Raw genomic sequence first — 25,461 nt, forward strand, 5'->3', positions numbered from 1 at the left:
CTCCTTGTTGCCTGAGGGAGACTTGCATTAGATCGCCCAGTTCTAAAATATTATAGATACCAGAGGACTTGAAGCAACAGAAACTCTGAGCCAGGATAATCACATGCCTGCCACACCGTCAGGATCCCATCAAGAAAGCAGAACCAACTCAGAATTTAATTCAGGGAAGTCAATGCACAGCATCGGTTACAAGGGTCATGAAATTGCAGAGAAGACAAACAAGGGATGCTGGCACTACTTAAATATCAGCAACAGATGGAAACTGCAACCGTGCCTAGGCTGGAGGGACAAAGAGAAGGGGCAGTTTTTCCTGGAGCCTAGGGGTAGGGTCATCTGTGGGGGCGGCAATGATGGCAAGCCTGTTCTGGGGCACTGGAGTCATGAGAAGGTGCTTTCCCTCATCCCCCAAGACTGAAGGAAGGAAGGCAGAGAAACAATTTGGCTTCAAGTCACCTGACACAGGAAGCCTGAGAATTGCAGCTGCAAAGGTCACTTCCCTGGTGGATGCTGAGCAGGGTGGGGGCGGGGCAGTGGATGCTGCTGAAAGCACGTGAGCCCAGCCCCTGCACCAGTACCCCAGATTGACTTCCGTGCCGCCAGAAAGCTTGGGGTGGAGGCGGGCTAAGAGGACACTAAGGCAATGGTAGAGTATTCAGAGTTGCAACCCTGCCCAGCCTCCAGCTGGAACTATCCAGTGGACGGTTTGGGTTGTAGAACTGGGACCTGGGCAGAGGTCAGACACAAAGGGGCACACATGGTAGACATGCGGCCCAAGTCAATGAGCAAAGAGGTGGAGGGGGTGAAATTCCCAAGAGAGATTGTAAAAAGAGACAAGAATAAGACCACTTGTATTTGTATGACTGTTTATAATTTTCAGAACATTTTTTCCTTATATCTTTCGATCTTAGAGACATCTAATAGCTTGGAGAAAATAGCCCAGTGTTTTACTCCCCTGTCTAAAAAAAAAAGGAAATTTTAATAAATTCTTATGTCTGCACTCTTTCTTATTATAACAGTTTTTTTCTAATTGTGTAGAAGGTGCTCTGTATCTAGACCTCAATATTTATGAACTTTTGGAGGCTAAATCCAAGGACTGAAGGTTTCTAGAAATTTGCTTCTTGAGACACCAAGGATAGAATTTGCTCATTGTTGTAAACCCTTAATCAGTGCTGTTCTTTGCCATGCGTCATGGTACTGTCTCCTAAATCTCCACTCAATTCTGCCTCAGTAACACGCCTTTGTTTCAAATGTAAAAACTCCTCTATACTGACTTTTTTAAAGTAGGAAAACGAATTAACTATTGTAAGGAAAATAATAGTATTTCAGTTTAGTTATCAGCTAGGATTCACATAGGTTTCAGCCATAACTCATACTGTCTGCATAAAATACTCAAATCAGAACCTTACAGTGTTATATGGCATACAGAAAAAGTCATTTGAACTGTCAGTCTGTTACACCTTCTAGACTAGCGATGTGTTAATATTTCATATTGGAAACAATGCATGCTCTTGACACATGCACTATAATAAAAGAATAAAGTCTTAGGTGAAGCCCCAGTTAAAGTAAAATGTAGTCTTCCCAAAGCAATAAAGTTGTGTTTAGCAGGAAAAAACTTATTTTATACCGCTTCAATTTTTAATTTACATTTATTAACGTTAAGTAAAATTTAAAATTCATTGTATTCATTGCACTAGCCACATTTTTAAGTGTGTTTTATTGATGATGTTATTACAGGTATCCCAACTTTCCCCCTTTGTACCCCTCCTCCCAATAACCTCCTCCCTCTAGCAATCTTCCCCTTAGTTCGGTGAGTCCATGGCATGTAAGTTCTTTAACTGTTCTATACCTACACATGTTACGTGGTTACCACATTGGACAGCACACCTTTAAACTCTAGCTAGATCATAAACTCAGAAGCAGCCTCAGTCTTGTCCATCTCATTCATTCTTTATTCCCAGAGCCTTGCAAAGCCTGGTGCACAGTAGGAGTTGAGTGACACTTTGTCCCATTAAATGAAGTGACGAGTTTAGCACAGCAACTGGTACTCAGTAGGCCTCCGCTGGAGAATTGATTGAATGAATGTGATGTGCCATTTGCTCACTCACTCACCAGTGCCCTGAGCTTAGCACAGCCCCTGCCCTTCAGTGAGCCCACTCTTCATTGGTGACTTAGAAAGGCAGGGGACATCCACCTTGTGGCAGCATCCCAGACAGTCTTGAGAGCCCCTCCTACTAGTGTCCAGCCCATCTCATTGAATTCAGGAAAACAATCAAGAAGTCAGGGTTTCTAACCCTGAAAAAGTACTCTGATAGTAAGAGCACTGGGAGATTTGATGTGGGGGGCGAAATGAGAAGCATGCTGTTAAACCGGGAACCTGGATGAGGGCTCGGCTTTGAAGTTTGAAGGACACGTGAGACATCTTCTAGTGCAGAGCACCACCCTCAGTCCTCAGCCACATGCTCCCTCAGTTCTGTTTCAGAGAGACTTTGCTTGGCTAAAACACTGCGGAGCTCACAGCTTCTCCACAGTGGCATTTTGAATCCATGTAGGGCTAAAAATAAAACTACCAAAAAACCTCAGATGTGCAGATGTCAAAGCAGCGTACAGCAGGTGCCATTTCCTCTTGGGTGATCATCCTCATTTAAAGATAAAGTGTAAAATGCAAAGAGAAACTGCACAAAGTTGTAAAGTAAAACATCATTCTTTTAGATTAGGGCTCCTTTTGAAACGGTCCCCCTGGTGGCAGGCAGATCCTGCAGGGAGGGCAATGGGAAGAGGCGGTGCACTCGGTACGTGAAGCCAGTGCAGCAAAGTGACTGGGAGACCAGGGATTTGAGGGGGACCCTGGCTCTGCCTGCAAATGGCTATGGGCACCTGGCTCCCTGGGACATCTTCCTCACTTTTGCTTCCTTTTCTTATTGTGGCAAAATATATATAACAAAATTTACAACTTTAACCATCTTAAGTGTACATTCACAGTGCTCTGTACCTATCCCCATTATCTAATTGCAGACCATTTTCATCATCCTAAAAGGAAACCCATACCCATTAAGCAGTTGCTACCATTTCCCCCTGACCCCGACTCCCAGCCCCTGGCATCCACTAATCTGCTTTCTGTCTCTGTGGATTTGCCTCTTTTGGACATTTTATGCGAATGGAATCAGGGAGTATGTGGCCATTTGTGTCTGGCTTCTTTCATTTAGCATTATGTTTGGGGGGTCCATCCATGTTGTAGCCTGCATCTTCCTTGTTTTTTGTGTCCTGGAGAGACTTCCTGGCATGGTAACAAAAGGCCCGGCATAGGAGCCATGCAGACCTATGAATTTGAATTCCAGGCTTCTTTGAGCTTCAGTTTCTTGAGCAACCAAATGAGGATGTTCTGAGAGATACACCTCAGGAGTCCTTGGGAGAGTTCATTTGCTAATGATGAACTATTCATTTGTTAATTTAGCAAATATTAATTGAGCAACTACTATGTGCCAGGCCATGGCTTTTGGGAATAGATGGATGAACAGTACCAGGCAAGTTCTTTGTCCTTGTGGCACTTGGTTCTGGTGAGAGAAATAGATGATAAGCACAGAAACAAATAAGTACAAAAGGAAGAAGTCTGAGTGATATGTAATTGTCTGGGGGTAGGAAAGGGCTGCTTTTAACAGCCTGGTGAACAACAGTTTTCTCGGAAGGAGTTGACATTTGAGCTGACATCTGAGGAATGGAATGAGCCAGCCAGTGAAGAGCTGGGGGAAGAGGCTATTGTAGGCAAAAGAACAGTAAGTGCTCCCGCCCTGAGCGGATAAGGATTTGGCACAATCATGGAGTGGAAGGAAGGCTGATGTGGCTTAAACTGGGTGAGTGAGGGGTGGAGGGAACAATGTGAGGTTGGAAAGGCAAGCAGGAGCCAAATCTTGCAGCGGTATGTGGACATGGGAGGGTTTCAGCAAAAGGAGGGACCAATTTTAATTTATAGTCAGAAGGGCATCCTGGCAGCTGCGGAGAAGCTGCGGAGGGTACGAGCGGAAGCTGGAAGACTAGTAAGGAGGGGTTCGTATCTGTCCATGTGTGAAAAATAGGTGGTTTGGTGACTTGGGCTAAGGTGGAAGTAAGTTGTAAAGAAGTAAGAAGAGTTGAGATAGCCTGGGGAGGAGGCAAGTGTGAAGGATTAGTCACTGGAAATAAACAGAATAAATGACATCAAATTTAAAATGTATGCATAATGCCTAACAACCTAGGACGGAGCTGGCATTTAACTCACGTACCATTGCTCACCCCCATATACATCCCCACGCACACACGCAAAAACCTTGGTGGCTCTTTAACAAAGCCTATTAGGGGTCCCATCTCATCTGGATTTTGCTGTTGTTAGGAATGAGTGGGATCCGCATATGGATATGTCTGGGGTTTTCATGGGATAAAGACAGTATAAGTTACCTTTCTCTACTCAACTGGGACACTTGGCCTCTTACAAAATAGCCTTGGCCTTCGTCAGGTGACAAGGATGGAGTACTGTGTGATGAAGCACTTGGCCCTGTGCTAGGAGAGGAGGCCAGGCCAGTAAGAGAGGTATTCTCTCCTTTTTGAGCTCCTAGAGCCCAGCCTGAAAGGGATTCCCTTCCTCCGCTCTCCATTTGTGCTTCCCAAGTTTACACTATGTTGCATTCGATGGTTAATTTGCTGAGCGGGACCCCTCAGTTTTATGTCTGCTACCCCAGGTGCAGGAGGGCACTTGATTAATATCTAAACAGTGAGTGAGTAACAGAACACACCGGTGCTGCCAGGCTTGGAGCAGAGAATCTTCTGCAGTTACACAATAACCTGTGAGGTTTTCTCTTCTGTGGTCAAAATAGCATCTACTCAAAGGAGCGTGAGGATTAGGAGTGATAATGTGTGTGGTTTATTTAGCACTATGCCTGGCACATAACACTCCCTCAATGGAAATTTTCTATTAGTCCTATTATTGGGGGTCTGCTTTCTGGGGCTTCTTCCTTTGGAGTTGTGTATAAATGGCCCATGGAGACTCCTTCTGGGGCCCTGGATTATGAGGGGCATATGGGCCAATCTCCAGGAAAGAAGGGCCCTCGTCCCCGAAAAGGCCCTCCAGTTCTCATGGTCACTAGGGACTTGAAAGTGGAGTTAATAAAGTGCCTTAGGTTTACTGCCAGGTCCTTTACGGGCTGATTTTCTGCATATTGTATACCAGATGAGACATAAGGGATTGCAAATGCAAATGGAAAGTGGGATATTGTTAGCCAGGGCCAATATAAATATGTTTGTGGGGGCGGGCAGAACAAAGGCCTGAAGGTCTGATGTTGACAGAAACCATGTTATTGTTTAATATATGACTTCATCCTAGTAAAAATGATAGTTCCCCCAGGCCTGCCAGGGAAGGAGAGAGCTGGGTTCTCTGTACCTACACATGGCCGAGCCTCAGGGGGGCTGGCAGCCTGCATGTGACCTTGATTCAGCCCCTGCCCTCCAGCCCTCATGGCATGTCTAAGGGGGGAGGTCTTAGTAAATGGTGCTCACCTTGATGTTCAGAGCCCAGCTTTGCCAGGTACTAGCTTCAGCAGAGGTCTCCACAGGGACATTCCGGTCTCCGTTCTCCCTCAAGTAGATTCAGAAAACAACTGAATCCCCATAGAGTAGCTGTGACAAATAAACAGGATAAATAAGATAGACAAGATTGAAACGAAATGTAAGGAGAGCCTTTGGTATTTGCACTAATCTCACCTGCCTGTGTGTGCCTTGCTTCCACCAACACAGAAAACACTGCACTTCCCCGCTCCATTTCCAGCCTCTCCCCCCTCCTCACCCTGTCCTCACTTGGCTTAGCTAACCTCCTTTATGTAAAGCTGTTTTATTTCATTAGGCCCTTTCCATGGTGTGTAAAGGTTGCTGGGCTAAGAAAGTAGAAGGCCAGGAAAGCCTAAGAAAACAGTGGCCACTTGACATCCTTATTCTTGCCCAGCCAGCCAAAAGATCCCAGCTGCTCCTCCGCCTGCCCCCCCCACCTTCCCCATTAGTTTACCCATGTCTTCCATCATAATAATAAGCGGAAGGAAGGAAGCACCAGGCTTTCATGGCACAGGCGGAACCTCCGTGAGCACCAAGCGGAAATTCTAAAACAGTAAGCTAAAGCATTTAGTCAACGTCATGAACACCGGGACCCAGGAACCGGACTTGGTGAAGCTTTCCAGTTTGCCACTCTCCTCCCATTTTCTTCCCCTAAAAGTTTCCACTGGAAATTCCCCAGCTCTGGTTTGAATGCTTGGCTCTCTAATCTTGGAGACATTCAGCATATACCCCACAATTAAGACTTTGCAACTCCACGCAGTGTTTCTTAAGAGAAAGTTGGATGCAATTAGATCATTTGAAGATGGATTAGCCTGCCGTCTGCACAATATTAAGAAAAATCACGTTGGCAAATGACGGGGCCTCTTTGAAGAGCTCTGAAGGAAAGCCACTAATGAGCTCTACACTGGGTTTCCCCCTGTTCCCAAAGGGTTAACACAATTTGTGGGAAAGGAAAAAAAATTCCCTGTGGTATTAAAATGCTGTCTCAGAGATTTGTAAGCTCTCCTTTGTAGCTCTGCCCCCAGGCCTGGCTCACTTCTGTGGAGATCAGGTTAATAAGAGCTTTGCTGCTGCCTGGCAGTTCCTAATGGGGTTTCAGTTCTGGGGCCTGACCAGTGAAGAACAGTTATTATCGTTGTTATTATCATGATTATTAAAGTGCTGAGGAATTTGATTCGATAGGGTGAGGGACATCTGTTGTTCTTGCTTGCCCAGTGTCCATCCATCCTTCTTTTGACAAGAGCAGCTTGCTTCTCCTTTGGGGAAAAACTGCCCGTCGTCCACTCGCAGGCCCGGTGGAGCTGGCCCTCCGCCCAGACTGGAGTGACCACACGACCCAGCGGCTGTGCAGTGACTTTCTTTGAGGAGCTAACCCTGCCCCAAGCTGCTGGACTTGTCAGTGACATGAGCCTCTAAACCCCTTTTTCCTCTATCCCCACCCTTGTTTGTGTTTGTTTGTTTGTTTTTAGCTTCTGCCAGGCGGAGTTAGGTTTTCTGTCATCTGCAACTAAGAGTCCTGATTAATACAGAACTAAAGGAACATACTGTACAAGGCACTCTGAAGGGATGAAAAAGAAACACAGAAAAAATTGTCTTACTCTTAGGAACCACAAATCTTAGAGAAGCAAGTCTTGGTTGGGTACATTAACTATTTAAAAGATTAAACAATGTGGAGTATAATTAAATGAGAGGGAAAATAGGTTCCGTGCGGAGTCAAGAGAGAAAGAAGTTGATGTGGGTGGTGGGGCTTCCTGGCGGAGGCTAAACTTGAACTGGGTGCTAAGGGATGGGGAGGCTGAGGTGAGGCCCACAGATGTGCTCTGCACAAGACCCTGGGACAACTCCGGTAAAGGGAAGATCTCTGTGAATAAGAAGTGGGAAGTGCATTTGGAGACACAGGGCAGAAGCCGTATGTCACAGGTTAGCGAGTGTGCTCGCTAGAGTCCCGAGGCACGGTGCTCAGTCAGCACCTGGAGAGGCTCCCTTCATGAACCCTCCCTGTAGCCAGGGCTTGAAAAACAGTTGCTGAACCTGATTCGGGGTGACATTTTCATTCCTGTGCTTAATCAAACAATAGGCCTTATGAGAACTCAAATTCACTGTCTGATGAGATCCGAGTGTATTACCAGGACACTCCCGGGAAGTAGAGGTTGTGAGTTCTGATTTCTTAATACACATCTTAAATTTTTTAAATTTAATATAGTCATACTACAGAACTCTCAGTGAGTAGATTAAAAGAAAACAATGCAGACACAACCCCACCACATACAACAGAACCACGATTTCCTAAGGAAGAGTGAGGGTAAGAGTATCTGCTCTCGCGGGTCATCCGCTAGTGTGAACTTCCAACAAGCTGGTTACTCTGACTTCCATCAGCCCTCATCCTCTCATCCACCCTCATGGGATGTTGACAGAAGCTTCTTCATAGACTTTTTGGTAAGGATCAAATGAGATAATTCACACTTTATAGAGCACCTGGCACATATACACGCTAATAAATGTTATTAATGCCTTTCAGTCATGTCCTCTGTACCTCTTCCACAGATTGCAATAAATGTGCAGGCACAAGGGCTTGCATCTTTTTTCACTTGATATTATACCTTCAATGTTTTCCATTTAGTAACATAATCTCCCTGTCATTACTGATGCTATATCCTCCAGACTAAAATCAGTTTAATTTATCAATTTGTCCTTCCCTGCCCCACCTTCTAACATTTATCGGTAATGCTGTACTTTCCACCTTGATCTGTACAAGGTATGGTTCTTTCTATGAGCTCCAGTCTCTGTGCACTCATTCTTTGAGCTCAGACCGTGATTCTGCCCACACCTTTGCAGACAGTAGGGAGGATGAGTGACACTCAAATTAGCAAAGACCTTTGACAGATCATGGATTATGCTGGCTGGATGGAATGCCACAGGAAGAGATCATTGTCCTTATTTTTGCATCCGGGAGTTCCCTCTGGTGAGATCACCTGTGCCTCATCCTCCAGGTGGTTTTACCGTGAGTTAGAGTGTCAGCTCAGTCTCCCTGCCTTCTTGCTGAGAGAGCAGGGGGACTCCCAGTACCTTTTAGCTGGAAGTTATTCCCCAGTTTCCTGAATCTTATTTCTTGGAGTAGGATGGATTCTGCAGAACAATTTGGGACTGTCTTCCTGTTGCAAATCAAAGCCTCAGCCTCTTATTTGGGACTTTAGAGCAAGGGTTTCCCAAGTACTTTGAAATTGGACCCTTCTGCACACACCTGGAGTTACCAGTAAGCCTGGCCAGCAGATCCCTTGGCTGAGGGACACACAAAGCTAAGGGCAAAGGTGAGCTTTTCATTTCTTTCCCAGGCCCCAAAATTCCTTTGAAATCTTTGTTATCTGCACCATCAGGGATCATGCAAACAGCTTGAGGAAATCCTAAAATTGTGTTTGCTTCAGATAAGCATTTGGGTCAAAGGAAAAATCTGTGCATGCCTTCCCAGTGGATAGAATCTTGTCTCTGTTTTGAAAAGGAAAGATCTTTGCATGCCTTCCCAATGGGTAGAATCTTGTCTGTGTTTTGAAAAGGCCACAAGGAACATAAAATGGCATTTAGCATTTATACTATACATTGAGAAATAGTTTCTGAAGGCAGAATAGCAAAGAAAAATACCCTAAAGCAGTGTCACTAACCTGGAAATCTCAGAGCCCATTATCTATGATACTTCAAAAGTCCTGTTGGCAACTAAATATTCTTATTTTTTTCTGAATAGCATAGGACAACTAAAGCCACAAATTTATTTGTTTGCACAAATTAGAACTTTAATTGACAGTAGCATTTGAATATTTTTATGTTATCTTAATAAATTTTGGTTCACTTTTATGTTACAAAATATTTATTATTTTAATAACAATAAGGGAAACAGTTACCTTTCTACTTAATTAGATATTAGTTAATTCAGATCATTTTAAAAGCTATGTGACCTTGGAAAAGTTGATTAACTACTAATAAGGTCATTTATAAGGTGTGTGGTCCTGAAGAAGTGACTTAAACTACCAGGAGCTCAATCTCCTTATTTACAAAATAGAAATAATATACTCTCCTCATAAGGAATAATGGACACAATATGCAAAGGACTGACACATAGAGTTCAGTATATAAGTATTTTTTTCATAAGATCTGCCAATTTATATATTAGACAAAAATATTTCAAGCCCAGGTCCTGAGAGACAAAGAGATATAAAAGTTTAAAAGCTTCTTGGGGGAAAGAGTGGAAGCCAGCCCTTTGGCTTTGATTAAATAAAACAATTATCAATACTGTCATCAAAATGAAATGTCCACTAAAATTTATCTTCTTTTCATAGCTACCAAGCAACATTTTTTGAGTGCTTTCACACCTGGCATAACGTACCTTTTCTCTCTGTCCCTCCGTGTCCGACATTACCCCAGTTCCTAAAGGCAGAGGTGGAGCCGAGTGCTGTGTCTGGAGAAAAAAGAAGCTGACAGGCAAGGCCCCCGAGCCTTGCCCAAGGGCCTGCTTTGTGAGTAGTGGCATAAATGCTGCTTTTGTTCGGTTTCAGTGCTGGCCCACAGCTGAACCCAAAGAGGCTGGCTGCTCAAGGCCACCCTGTCCCACCAAGGACAGAAGTGCCAGCCTGAGCCAAGAGATCACTAGGCTCCCATGATCCAGCACGGTCGCTCTCCCCACTGCAGAGCCAGCGTCAGGGAGAGTTGATTCCCCCTTTGGCATTCTAACCTGTTCCAAATTTCATGGAGGTAAATTGGAGGTTTGAAATGTGATATCACTGCTGAAAGGCCAGAACCATCTGCATAGAACTGGTATATTTTTGTGAATTATAAGACATAATAATTGCCTTGTCCTCATGCAAGTGTATTGTCATTTACTCATTCATCAGATATTAATTGAGTCCCTACTAGATGTCAGGCACTGTGTTAGAGACATATGGATGGAAAGGCATTTCTGCTTTTATAATCTGGTGGATTGGTGAGGTTGTCACCTGCTTAGACAGGTACAGCATGAGGTCCTAGAGACAATAATGAACATGTAGAGATAAGGAAACAGCCTAAGGGGCTAATAATAATAATATCTACAATTTATCAAGCATTTCTCTGCCCCTCACTATGCTAAGTAGTGTATATTATCTCATTTAAGGCTTAAAATACTTATAAGACATTATTTGATTGTTTGATTAACTTCCTACTTCCCCAGAGAAGGCTATGCAACAGAGATCACATCTGAGTTTCTTTAGAAGAGAATAGGCATTTGCCAACTGGACAGGGGTGGGGTAGGGTGATCAGTTCGGGCACTGAAAACAAATGGTCCATATGGAGACCTGCAGATCCCATGGTGTGCTGGAGTAAAGGGAGTGTATAGGGAGTATCCTGGTGTGAGGAAGAAATAAATGTGACAAGCCTTCAAATGTGGAAGACACTTAGAATAACTAAGATGTGGAGGCAGGAAACTCAGGACTCTAGGGCTCTGGTTAGAAAAGGGGTGTCTGTGTTCGCTGGTTGGTTTTGAGATGGGAAGCCCACACATATTTGTGGACTCTGAGAAAGGACCAGTGAGAGAGAGAAGCCAAAGCCATAGGACAGAAAGCATGATTGGTGCAGACAGGATTTTACCCTCCTCGGACTAGAGGAAAGATGAGAGGAGACCTAAAAGGCATGGATAGGTGAGTGTGAAAAAGGGAAGGATGTGATCTTGAGAGCTGTATTTGCCTGATGCCTATTCTTCTGTAAAGCTAAAGATAAGTCTTATGAGGAGAATGAAAGGTAAAGGAGTGTTTTGGGGTCCTCAATGAAAGGGGTGAGGTTTGGGACCCATGCTCAGTGCACTTGTTAGGTGCTTGATGAAATCCCTTTGGATTCTGAGGAAGGAGAGTGTGTGTTCAAAGGATGAAGAAGAGAGTGACTTGTGGGGACAAAGGTGATGGCATGTGAAAAACAGTTGACTGTGATGGGAATGGTTGATTGGAATGGAGAAGAGATGAGGAAGGGAAGACTTAACAGGTAACTTTGGGATCTACCTTCAGACATCTAAATTAGAGGGTGGACTTACTACTCGTTCTAGGGGACAGAACCAGGTCCAACAATAGTCATTGCTAGGAGGCGGATTCTGCTGCCGAAACCAAAAACTTGTGAGTAAGTAGTGCTTGTCCAACAGTGGCATAACCTGCCTTGTGAAAGGTTTCAATCATTTGTCAAGGATTTTGTGCTGGAAATTTTGTAAACTTAATTAGATGGCTTCTAAGATACCTTTGAATACTAAGACTCTACAGATATACAACATGTAGAGCCTCACAACAGAGGGAGGCTGATCTTGGCACTGTCTCAGGGTGTCCTGCTTTCTGAGCACGGGAGCCCTGACTGATGCTCAGTAGGGCTATGCAGATCAATGACTGTAGAAACAATTTGGGATTTTTGCTAATTCTGGGAGGATTTTTGTTAAGTTTGGCAGAAGCCATGCTCAAGTGTGAGGACTATATGTAGGATATCATCTAGTCAGCAAGCATGGTGTGTATATGAAACCTAGGCTCACTACAGAGAGGGTTTCCTTCTATTTCATACCCACTGCATCCATGACCAGTCTTGAGAAGACCATTAGATGGGGTGACTAAAGGAGGACCTTCTGTTCTTACCTGGTTTGAAGTCCTCTTTTCACAAGATGTTTTGTACATCTTTCACACTGAATAACTTTCTTTTCACTTGCCTCCTACATTGGGATTGGCTGTTTTCTTTTTTGGGAACTATTAGTCTATTATAGTAGTTCTCAACTGGGATGATTTTGACCCTCAGAGGACGTCTGAAAATGTCTGGAGACAGTCTTGATTGTTGTCACTGGAGAGGGGCACTGCTGGCGTCTGGTGGGTAACGGGCAGGATGCCACTGAAACGCTATAGTGTGCAGCACAACCCCCCAGAATGAAGAATTATCCAGCTGAAAATGTCAGTAGTGTTGCTGTTGAGAAGTTCTGGTCTATTTTTAAGTCTTTCTTCTGAATCAGCTGTTAACACATTCTGTGAAACCCTGGATGCCTGCTTTTATTTTCTGATTTGAGGTGTTGCATGGCTGAATGCTCTGTCTCTGAGAACTGAACACCCTGCCATCACTTTCTTTAGGTCCTTTGGCTCAAAAAGTCACATCTTGGCTGGAATCCACGCAAGAGACATCTCCCCTTGAATAAAATCAGTAACGTGCTGCCTTTCAGAGCAGCGGCATCAGGTATCTCCTCACTGCAGCAGCGCCAGGCCAATGGCCCTGGTAGAGGGCTAGCTGCAAAGACAGCTGCGTGGTGCCTGATTTTGTGTAAGAGTGTGTATCATCTTTAAAAGGCTGGTGTTAAAGCTCAACCTTGAAGGACCCCTACAGTCCTCTCAAGCCAGGACAAGATCAAGACAGTGGTGCTCATGCAGATGTGACTTCAGCACACACACACACACACTGCAAAAATAGTACCTAACCAGATTACTGCTGCTTTTTTGGCCCTCAGAGAGGCCCCATACATCTCCTGCTGCATGTACCTGCACCTCTGAATCCTAAATCAGGCTGCAGTGTTCAGGGAATTTGAGCATAAAATAGCCCTTTGTAGCGTCCATATCTTCTATCCCCTGGAGAATTCTAGCAGAGCAGCCATTTCTTGGTGACCCAGCACACATAGCCTGACGCGATGGAAACAACTCAGGGCTGAGATTGCCCTTTCCTCTTTGACCTTTTACAGGCCCAGTGGCCTCAGGGAAATCATTTAAACTCCTAGAACCTAGCTTTTCTCATCTCTGAAATGAAGACCCCTAGTTTTCCATTTTTGGAAGTCCATTCTGAGAAAATGCTCTTAAATTCTGACAAAACCTTATGTACAGTTATATATTGCTTTGTTATTTAACATTAGATGTCATTATAGAATAGATCAATTATGACACACAAAGTGAAATGTTACGTATCCATGAAAAAACATAATGTTCACGAAGAGTTTTATTGCTAAGGAAATGCCTTTGCTCTAATGTCAAGGATAAGAAGCAAGACAGGACACACGTGTGTGCACATATACACGTGATGTGGTGTCAACTGTGTAAAGTCGGTAGAAAAACGTCTGGAAGGAAACCAAACTATTACTGAAAGTTTCACTTAGTTTACTGTTAGGGCATTTATAACATTAAAAATAATTTAATGCTATGGTACACAATTTTTTTCCCTTTAAAAGAGTATATAACACTCAAGCTTGAGAAACTTTCAATTAGAGCTCTGAACAGAAACGAGTCTGGAGATAAAAATTTTGGAGTCATGAGTATTTCAGCAGAGGTCAGTTCATAGGATGAGCTATCTGAGATGAGCCTGCAGTGAGAGATGAGACAAGAGTCAAGGGTTGAATCCTGGGAAACCCCAACATTTAGGGAACAAGTGAGGAAGACAAGCCAGGGAAAAGAATAAGTTTATGGCAGCAATCAGTGTGAGATAATTATATGGATTCGAAGGGTGGTGCTGAGAGAGGGAGTGATAACACTGAGAAGCATTCTGAATGAACTCGAGTTGTACATTGCACATAAGAGATAGGGTACTGGGAAAAGCCAAAGACTACAGGAAGTTATTTAACTTGGAAGATGGAAGAATGCTGACACCAAAGGGAGAGAGAGATAGGGTAATTTAAAAGGGAAGCAAATTTGAAGCAGGAGAGGATGGAAGAAAAGTTAACCTTAGTTTTGTATGAATTGTGTTTGAGATTTCCTTTCAAAAGAGAGCCTGCTGTAAGAGATGGAGGCGTAGGTAGAAACACTTTGAGTCCTTGCACAACCAAATCTAAAAACAACAAAGTTTTAACAACAATAAACACAAACAAACCATACAGAAAATCAAACAATACGGAGTCCAAAAATAACGAACTGCTCAGCTAAACCCGTGAGAGGGGCGAAGCCAGCAGCGGAGCGGATTGGACAAAAAAAGATCCCCTGACCCAGGCGGCGTGCAGGCAGCTAAGGGCGCAGATCCCAGGCATGGGCTAGCTATGGGCGGAGCCAGGGAAGAGGCAAGGCTGGCTGTCTGCGGTGGGTGGCTCATCTGCACGCAGAGAAACCAGTGAAGAGGCGAACATTGAGACAGATCATGCAGGCCCTGGCGGTGCAGGGTGATGGGCTCGCACATTTGCGCTCGATAAACAGGCGGGGGCGAGCAGTGAGGCAGACTGGGTGAGCGGAGAGGGCCGCCACTGCTCCCTCACTGACCCCGCCCCCACATAAAAAATCACAAACCAGCAAACTGGGTGGCCCCGCCCTGGTGGACATCTAAGGCGCCTCTCATACGTAACAGGCACAAACAGATCAAAACATGGCTCAAGAAGAACTCAGAGCCCCAGAGCCAATAAATCTAAGCAATGAAGAAATAGCCAAACTTTCAGATGCACAGTTCAAAACACTGCTGATCAGGATGCTCACAGAACTGGTAGATTCTAGTCACAAATTAGAGGAACATATGAAGGCTAAACTAATTGAAATGAATGGTAATGCACAGGAAACCAATAGTAATAGAAAGGAAACTGGTACTCAAATAAAGGGAGCAGACAAGAAGGAAGGAAAAAATGACCAAACAGAAAAGAATGAAGAAACAAGAATTCAAAAAAATTAGGAGAGGCTTAGGAACCTCCAGGACATCTTTAAACGCTCCAACATCCAAATTATAGGGGTACCAGAAGGGGAAGAGGAACAGCCATGAGTGGAAAGCTTATTTGAACAAATAATAAAAGAGAACTTCCCCAATCTGGCAAATAAAATAGACTTCCAGGAAATCCAGGAAGCTCAGAGAGACCCAAAGAAGTTGGACCCAAGAAGGAATACACCAAGGCACATCATCATTACATTAGCCAAGATTAAAACAAAGGAGAGAATCCTAGAAGCAGCAAGAGATAAGGGGACAGTACCTACAAAGGAGTTACCATCAGACTGTCAGCTGATTTCTCAAAAGAGACCTTACAGGCAAGAAGGGGCTGGAAAGAAGTATTCCAAGTCATGAAAACCAAAGACCTACAACCAAGATTGCTCTATCCAGCAAAGATTTCATTTAGAATGGAAGGACAGATAAAGCGCTTCTCAGATAAGGTCAAATTCAAGGAGTTCATCATCACCAAGCCCTTATTATATGAAATGTTAAAGGGACTTACCTAAGAAAAAGAAGATAAAAAAGATGAACAGTGAAAGCACAGCAAATTCACAGTTATTAACAACCACACCTAAAACAAAAGCAAATTAAGAGAGCAGCTAGATCAGGAGTGAACCACAGAAATGAAGATCACGTGGAGGGTTAGCAACAGGGGAGTGGAAGATGGAGAAGGGGGGAGAAGGTACAGAAAATAAGTAGCATAGACAGTAGATAGAAAATAGGGGGGAGGGTAAGAATAGTGTGGGAAATATAGAATCTAAAGAACTTGAGACAGGTTCATGAACTAAAAGGGGGGAATGGTGGGGGAGGGGTGTGCAGGGTGGAGGGGAACGGAGGGGGGAAATAGAACAAATGTAATGGCATAATCAATGAAATAAAAATATATATTTTTAAAAAAAGGAATGCAGTTAGCTGTCAGCCTTTAGCTGCAGGCCTGGGGCACCTGTCAGAGCATGCAAGCCAAGACCACACTTTCCCCAGGCAGCTTGCCACCAACCAATGACGAGCCTCGGGATGGGTAAGAGAGCTGGGCCTTCCCATTCTGTGTTGTTTTCCTCCAACGGATGAACAGTCGCTGCTCTGGGACCTCTCCTCTGGGCTGGCCCAGACTCTCAGAGCTGCACCTCGGTCTGATGCTCTTTCTTCCCAATCCTCCTTCCTTGCCCCCTTCTCAGGTGTCAGGCCTGTACCTCCTTTGAAGCCTGTCCCTGCCTGCTTCACTCTTTTACTCCTTTTCATCAGCAAACATTAAGTTTCTTGTACTTATAACTTCATCTTCGTATCTGCTTCCAGGTCCAGGGGACTGAACTGATGCAGGCAGTGGCTGCACAGCCAAATGGAATCACATTGGAAAGAAAACAGTACAGGGTCTTGAAGATGGTCAGGATTGAGGGATAACGGAATTCCAAGGGCCTTCCAGCAGCATCGTCGGGGGAGGAGTGGAGGGCCAATGTTTGAGCCTTAAGTGACACTTACAACTGGAAAGGGGTACAGGAGGAAGGGAATTCAGTGGAGGACAGGAACAGTTACTGGAAAAATAGAAGAAAAACCGGGGAAGCATAAGATCATAGAAACCATGGAGGAGAGCATGAGTCTTTTAGGAGCCAATGATAAACAGATGGGATGTCTGAGAGCAAAATCTTAGTGGGGCCTAAAATCTTGCATTTAGGGACTGAAATTATGTTAGGCTATGAGAGATCACTGCAGAGAAAGAATGTGAACAGGTGACAAATGTACAGTAATCAAGAAGAAACATAGTGGGGAATTATTGGAGGTAATGATAGTAGACTCCATGTTTAAAATATTTGTGTGTCACAATGGAATTCTATGCAGCAGAAAAAAAGAAGGAGCTCCTACCCTTTGCAACAGCATGGATGGAACTGGAGAGCATCATGCTGAGTGAAATAAGCCAGGAGGTGAAAGACAAATACCATATGATCTCACCTTTAACAGGAACCTAAACAATAAAACAAACAAACAAGCAAAATATAACCAAAGACACTGAACCAGAGAACAGCCTGATAGTGATCAGAGGGGAGGGGGAGGGAAGGGGGAAAGGGAGAAGGGTTTACAGGAACAAATATAAAGGACACATGGACAAAAACAAGAGGAGGGGTGGAAGCGGGAGGGAGGTGGGGAGGGCTGGGATGGAAGTAAAAGGCAGAAAACTGTACTTGAACACCAATTAAAATAAAAATACATATTTGTGTGTCAGAAAAATTGAGCTAAGGGAAATCAGACTGTATGTCTATTCAGGAAGATGTGACCATTTCTGGAAGAAGACTTTGAAGATGCTAAAGAGAAAAACAACTATTATGGGATTAAAATTTTGAAGGCAGTGGGAAGAGAACAGCTACTGAGACCAGGCTGAGGGGTTAGATTTCAAGAGGGAGAGAGAAACCTCTTCTCTGAGACTGGGAGGGAAGAAAGAGAACATGGCTTGAATAACAGAGAGACATGAGAATAATGGGTGAGAATGAGGAACTTCATGCTCAATATGTCTTTCAAGAATAGCCTCTGAAATCCAGGGAATGTGTTGGGAAACATGTTTAAATAGAGGGGAGGTCAGGAGGAGTTGGTATGTACAACTAAGTTATCCTTTAAGAAATGCGATAAGGTGAAGGAAATTCTTGCTTTATATTGCATGAAATTGGGTCTCTATAAAAGTATTGATTTAAAGGACTGTGACTCTAATTGGCAAGAAAAGACAAATAGATGGGGACATTTCTCTTACAGTTTGAGTTTTCTCAGCTCATGTATAACCTGTGTGGGATTTTTGTTGTTTACTTTTTTTTATTGTTGTTCAAGTACAGTTGTCTGCATTATTTTCCCACCACTCCCCCCCCCAGCCCAGCCATCTCCATCTCTCGCCCCTGATTCCACCCCCCTTGGTTTTGTCCATGTGTCCTTTATAGTTGTTCCTGAAGACCCTTCTCACCTTTCCCTTCTTTCTCCTCATTCTCTCCTCCCACCTCCCCTCCAGTTACTGTCAGCTTGTTCTTAATTTCAATGTCTCTGGTTATATTTTACTTGCTTGTTTGTTTTGTTTATTAAGTTCCACTTAAAGGTGAGATCATATGGTATTTGTCTTTCACCTTCTGGCTTATTTCACTCAGCATAATGCTCTCCAGTTCCACCCATGCTGATGCAAAGGGTAGGAGCTCCTTCTTTCTTTCTGCTGTGTACCATTCTATCATGTAAATGTCCCATAGTTTTTCGAGCCAATCATTTACTGATGGGCAGTTGGCTACTTTAAATTGTGCTGCTTTGAACATTGGAGTGCATAGGTTCTTTTGGATTTGGTGTTTCAGGGCTCTTAGAATATCATTCCAGCAGTAAAATTGCCAGGTCAAAAGGCAGTTCATTTTTAGTTTTCTGAGGAAGTTCCATACTGTTTCCCACAGTGGCTGCAGCAGTCTGCATTCCCACCAACAGTACACTAGGGTTCCCTTTTCTCCACATCTTCTCCAAAACTTTATTTATTGATTTGTTTATAATGGCCATTCTGACTGTCTTGAAGTGGTATCTCATTGTGGTTTTAATTTGCATCTCTCTGATGGGCTAGTGTTGCTCAGCATCTTTTCATATGTCTTTGGGTCCTCTATATTTCCTCCTTGGAGAGGTGTCTGTTCAGGTTTTTTGCCCATTTTTAATTGGGGATAACCTGCATGTTTAAAGACACAGACTGGCTTTATGAGGTCTACTATTGTTATTATATCAACACTCATAGAAAAGGGACTATTGCGTTTGCTTTGTTTGGGCAACACTGTACTTTGTAACGTGATAAATATGACAAGAATGACTGAGAATCACCATGTTCCATGTCAGAGCCGATATGATCAGACAGGAAATTTAGTTGTTCTTGAGCAAATGCTCTAGTTATGAAAGCCTGGATTTGCACAGTGTTTAGGCTTTATAGCTCTATTCTGGTCCCTCAACTCTTATAGCTATAAAGAAAATGTTTATTATTGATATTTGTGTAGAAAAAAAAGAGTAAGTATGAAGTACCTAGCTCCCAAGTATTTTACCTACTGAAATAATTGTTTTAATATCATAATATCTACAAATTTGTAATGTCTTAGGAACGTGACTGTATGTACAGAGCAGAGCAGAACCCAGCACAGCAGCCTAAAACCACCTGAAGGGCAGAAGCCACAGCAGCTCTTATGAGCATTAGCCAGATGTGGCTGTAAGAGGCAGTTCACGAAGAGACCATTACACTGTTCTTAAGAAATGCAAAGAAATGAGCCAGGCATGTCAATTTCTCCACAGCTGCCAACTGATATGCCTGCAAGTATGACTTATGCTTGCAAGTTACCACTAACATCCTACAATAAGACAAAGCCTTTTATTCCTCTGACTTTGAAGCACGACTTCGAGACACCTTGAGAAGGTCAGATGGTAGGCCAGCTTTTGCTTTGCGGTAGGCTGTGCAGGTGCTGCTTGTCGGCTTCCAAGCCTATTTTATTCCAAGGCTGGCGAAGTTTGCAGAAATGTCATGTGAAGAGATTTATAAGCCTTTTCTGATTCCACCCAGCTCCAAACCACTATATGAATAATCTTTCTCATAGCATACTGGTAATTCTACGAGCAGTCTTAGCCAAAATCAACGGAATGAGCAAGCTTAGGGAAATCATTTTTTTTTCTTTTTTAAGAAATTGCTTTGCTGAAGTTTTACAAACCTCATAAAAATTAAGGGCTCATTTCAATTTAGGAGAAAGACTTGCTTTATCTGAACTCATTTACCAAAAATATTTAAATGAGCAAGTGCTGGATGTAAAAACACCAAAGAAGTGCTATCAATGATGCATTCTCAACCTTGCAGACTCTCTAGAACCCTTAAAACACAGCGTTTTCCTACAGGTGTTAATGGGATTCCCACAAAGAGGAAAGCAATTTCAAGGCAGGGTTGTGTCGGCGAGGCTCATGGGGTGGGTGCTGTGGAACCCACTGAAGGGCCCTGACCAGGTCCCACTCGGAGCCGACAATGGCCTTCGTTGTTACACGCGAGTGTCAGTCACTGAAGAGCGGCCATCGCGGAGCAGCGCCCAGGTCTCTGTGTTCCCAGCGTGGCCAGAGGTTTCGTTCCTTGAGAATGTGTTTATTCAGCCTAGTAAAAACATTAAAAAGAGGAATAAATCTCTGCCGACCCCAAAATGCTTTTCACCACAGCTGTAAACCATAAAACATTTAGAAAGGTAAGCAGGACTAAAGATAATATGGTTTCCCCAAGCAGCGTGGGCCTGGAGGTGGCCCTTGCAGAGACAGCTGCAGTGCACAGAGCTTCCCTGCAAAATCATTAAGAGGGGGACAGGTTCTATAAGGTGTTAAATTATTACTAGTAGGTTTTTTTTTTTTAAGGGGGAAGGGCAATAATAAAAACCATGTGCTCAGCAGCCTGTTCAGCCATATAAAATAGAGAGGCCTGTAACTTTAAGTGTTGTAAAAGGGGTTAATTGTCGATTTCTGAATATGGCAAGTTTATTGATCTTGTTAACAGCAATGGAGCATGTGCCGTTGGTTACCATGGTGGGAAAGAAAAATAGCCTTTCACCCCATTGCTCCATGGACACCCCAGTTAAGGGATGTATAGGTAAATGCAGCATTAAAATTGCTCCTTTCCACTTGTCCCAATGTGTACGCATCCTTAAGATTCCAATATTTCTTAGAACTACTTTTTTTACTGCTGGTGTTCAAGTGCCTGCAGTGGATCGGTGCCTTTCACAGAAAATACATTATTTATTCATATGACAACCCCATGTAGTGGACAGGAATGATATAGCCATTATACAGATAAGGCGACTGAGGTTCCAAGAGGTTAAGGAAGTTATCCAGTGTTAGAGAGCAGTTGCAGGGATCCAAACCCAGGTCCTCATATTCCAAGTTCAGGGCTTTCCCACGAGCTTTCATACAGTTCATTTACCTATTCACTCGGTAGATGTATACTGACCACGCACTGAAAGCCAGGCACTGGTCCAGATGCTGGAGACAGAGCAATAGATAAAACCGACAGCCCCTCTGCCATGGCAGGGTCTCTACTGCAGTGGGTGTTACCCGAGTTTTCAGTGCCCCCCTCTCTTCCAAACTGGGTTTATGTGCACAGTTGGCATCTGTCATGTGCTATTTTATTTTGCTGTCAAGTGTCGTTCTGTTGTTACTCCATGCCTGTGTTCCCTTTGGCTCCCCCAACTACACACCAGGCCTGTGAGGGCAGGGCCATTAGCTAAGGCCTCTCTTTTTCATGCACCATGCAGCACAGCCCACTAGATAAAGTGCATCTGGCTTTTTCTCTGCTGCAGAAAATTCTTATTGCTCTCATCTTAAGATAATTTAGGCTCTATTTAGGATTAAACAATTGCAGGTTCAGTTCTTGAGCATTTTCTAAATATTATATTGTCTCATGAATACCGGAACAACCCAACTATTTTATAGTTGATGAAGTTGTGGCTTACGGAGGCTAAGAAATTTGCTCGAGTTCTCACAGCCAGTAAGAAGCAGTGGTAAGATTCTGATACTGGTCTGACTCAAAAGTCTAACTTCTTTACATCATATATGTGGGCCTGAGTAGTGAGGAAATATTTGCCCACCTGAAACACATACAGAACATCAGAAGACCTTCTTAGGTGATATGCACGATAAATAGGGTGAATTCAACAACTTGGCTCTCTTTAGGTCAAACAGTCATTGATCCATCCAATCATTCAGACCTTCGTTACGAAGATCATTTTGTGTCTTGGCTTTCTGCCCCATGCTCCATTTTGTCAACAACTTACAATGGCATCAGTCCTAGTCCAGGCACCATAGCAGAATGCTGCAGAGTGGGTGACCCACACCCCAGAAATTTCCCACCATCTGGAGACCGGAAGTCCAAGATGAGGGTGCCAGCAGGGTTATATATATACTTACATACTCACATGGTCTTCTTGTCACACACACCCAAAGGAGGGATCCCTTGGCTCCTCCTTTCTAAAAGTTCATTAAGCCCTGGCTGGTGTAGCTCAGTGGATTGAGCGTGGGCCTGTGAAGCAAAGGATCAAGGTTCGATTCCCAGTCAGGGCACATGCCTGGGTTGCAGGCCAGTTCCCAGCAGGGGACACATGAGAGGCAACCACGCATTGATATTTCTCTCCCTCTCTCCTTCCCTTCCCCTCTAAAGATAAATAAATAAAATCTTTAAAAAAATAAAAGGTCATTAATACCATCATGAGGGCCCCACCCTCGTGGCTGAATCTAGGCCTCATTACCTCCTCAAAGTGCCATCTCCTAATGCCATCCCATTAGGGGTTCAACCTGTTGAGTTTTGGGCGGACACAAATATGCAGTCCATAACAGCACCTTTTTTCAACAGAGCAATTTGCAAAGGAATCCCTGTGTTTCTTGGGTACCACACCAAAGAATGGAGATGGTAGGTTCACACTTACCTATGATAATAGCTTGTTAAAAGCTGTTTGCGCAGTGGTTTGGGATCTGAACCACCATAGTACATTAGCAGCTGGCTTCCGTTGTGACGAAGATGGCGAGCCAAAGCCAGCGCCGAAAAACAGGGGTCCTGGAAACTAGGAAGAGACTGGCCCTTATGTTTCAGTTCTGATGGCATAGTTTCCACTTAAGTAATGTGGGCTTAGTCTTCATTTACATCCTTCGATCTGCACAGAAACGTAGTATTGTCTTGTGATAAGCGGCAATGTTGATGTAAAGCAGCACTCACTGAAACTGCCTGCAGTTTCTGGGGTCTGGACATAAAGACGCAAAACTGTAATGAAGAGAGCCCTGCAGCAATGACAGAGTTTGTTAAAATGAAAATAAATTTTAAAAATAGAGAGAAAAAAAGAAAAGGAAATGAATCCTAATCCTTTTGGAACTTTTATCAATCAGTCTGTCAACAAGTAACTAGTAATAATTTCTAAATGTGAAGATTTGGATAACAAATGAGTTACATGTGTAACTAGGTTTTGTTTGGTTTTTGCATGTGGATGATGACTCAGCTGGTAAGTACCATCAGAGAGCAACAGGCCAGTAGACTGGGTCTTCTGTAAATGCTTGTGTTTGTTTAATGGAAGGCTACTGCTTTCATTGAGGCTTGTGGAAGAGCAATACCTTGCCAAGCTGCAGTTTTGCCAGCTGTGGTTTTGAGATAACATGATTGAAAATTTGTATGCCAAATTGAAAATCCACAGTCTTTTTCATATAGGCAATTCAATTCATTCTCCTTAATCAAAAGAATATGACAGCACTTATCACTTCCCAATATTATTGAGCATGAGGTAATATAAAGAATGAATGATCCAGAAAGGGGAGATCTAATAGTATTGCACCTTGTCCTAAAGAGACCATGGGCACGTGGGTTTTGGGTTTCCATGATAGCTCCTCCTAATTTGAAGGAGAGATTTCTCTTCTTGCCCACTGTGTGAGTCTTATGGGAGCATCAACCAGAGTGCTTCACACTTGGACCATGGAGACTGGCCCAGTGACGGGCAGATGACAGAAGCCAGGCCAACCCTGATCCCTCCGCACATTTTTCTAATATGGATCTGACAAAAATGCTCTCTTGTGTTTCTAGGCGTGCAGTTGCAATATAGATCTGGAACTGCCTGTGGCCATAAAACCAAGAAGCTGAGAAGAGAGAAAGATAGGATTATCTGATTCTTGGATATAGTCTTCCCTGAGCCAGCTCCAGCCCCACTCTTCCCGGGCATTGGCTAGTGAGTCAGTAAATATTCCTCTATTGCCTGAGGTGGATCAAGTTGAGATTCTGTCATTTGCAACCAAGAGTCCTGAATGATACAAATGATTGGAAAGATCAGGCCTAGAGAAATTCATTCCTTACTAACATGATAATTAGAAAAATCACTCAAGCAAGCTTTACATTAAATGAAATAAGGAGAATACACATGCAAGAACAGTATACTTTTAAGATACTAAGGGCTAGTTTGAAATCTTTGAAAAGATACAGACTACGGAATATAAATCTTGTGGCAGAACCTATCTCCGCAATGTTTTCTGCAGAACCCAGAGATCAGGGCTTAAATGTGACGAATCTAGTTTACCCTGGACACAGGTTTGCTAGAACTTCTTAAGGATGTTTTAAAAATATTTTTTCACTGTGACTAAATACTATTATTGAAATTTTTCAGATGACTCCAAAAGTGGTAAGAAATTATGGCAGGAAAAAATTATGGTGCACTTTATCTTTGTTTCACTCTTTTATTTCCTCAGATAGTGGTCACCTTTTTAGCTGGCCTTGAGAATAGCAACTAAATGATCAAAGCAGCAAGTTAAGAAGTATCCGTGTGGATGGGCTCTATTGAAGGACATTAACCAGAGAGTAAACAAGCTGGAATGTACACGTTGAACTTACCTTTCATCTTCTTTAAATACATTAATAATAATTAGGGAACATTTCTATGTGTATATGTACATTTGTCATAAATGAGGAAAGAATGTGTGAAAATCTGGCCACAACTGAAGAGTTTTTGGAGGCAGGAAAATATTTGATATTCACTGTGGACAAGAAAAATGTAACAACTCTTCCACACACTGAGCAGAAAGTGCCTGTTGTGATCTGGACGCCCAGACCGATTGCATTTATCCGAGTGCAGGGTGTCTCATTTCCCATTCAGGGAACACCCACAGTGGTTCCTGTGACAAGCCTTTGTGGGGAAACATAACCATGCTCACAAAAGGAGAGGTACCTGTTAAAAGGAGCAGAGGGTCTCAAAATTCACATTTGGATGCACTTCAGCTGATTCACACATTAACTGTGTCAGATAGCTCAGCGGCCTTAGTAAAAGCTCTTTGATGCTCTGTTTGATCAGTGCAGAAGTACGTACCTTCGACTGTTAATGAATGGACATAAAGCAATAATTAAAGATGAACAAATAAACAAGTGGGGATGTGATGTCATCAGAATACAAGGAAATGACCCCAAAGCTCGTTGTTCTAGAATTAAGTGTTTTCCAAGAGGAAATCAGTTCCTACCCCATGTGGCCATTGTTACAGACTAGAATCTGGATTTTGTTTGCACTTGATTACACAGAGGAAGAAAGAAAAAAATGTTGTTCTGGTGAGAAGCGAACTGCTGGGATGGTTTTCCTCAGTGAAAATCAATGTGAAGTCTTACTCCAGGCCTAGAAAAAGGTGAGAAGGTGGGAGAAGGGCTGCAATTTAGCCCACCAACTTCAATAAAGTTTTTCTGATTTCACAGCTTAGAGAACTCAGTTCTCCCCAGGGGCTCTAACAGTAACTTCCCACACGTATGTG

At 43.4% G+C, this 25,461-nt stretch overlaps 1 protein-coding gene and 1 long non-coding RNA gene across 4 annotated transcripts in view; one reads left to right on the forward strand and one right to left on the reverse strand.

Moving 5' to 3' along the window:
* The window catches only part of ROR1 (receptor tyrosine kinase like orphan receptor 1), a 378,093-nt gene that overhangs the window by 267,441 nt on the left and 85,191 nt on the right, over positions 1-25,461 (forward strand). The window lies entirely within an intron of this gene.
* On the reverse strand, positions 1,929-10,034 carry LOC119042519 (uncharacterized). Of its 2 annotated transcripts, none has more exons than XR_005081240.2 (3): positions 9,947-10,034; positions 5,524-5,643; positions 1,929-2,636 (listed from the first exon to the last, which is right to left on the reverse strand). It is a non-coding gene; the product is annotated as an uncharacterized LOC119042519 (long non-coding RNA). The 2 variants fall into 2 exon arrangements; XR_005081241.2 differs by lacking the exon at positions 1,929-2,636 and adding an exon at positions 3,488-3,551.

The sequence above is a fragment of the Artibeus jamaicensis genome, unplaced genomic scaffold (genome assembly GCF_021234435.1).
Source record: "Artibeus jamaicensis isolate MK-2021 breed Jamaican fruit bat unplaced genomic scaffold, CSHL_Jam_final scaffold_1019, whole genome shotgun sequence".
NCBI lineage: Eukaryota > Metazoa > Chordata > Mammalia > Chiroptera > Phyllostomidae > Artibeus > Artibeus jamaicensis.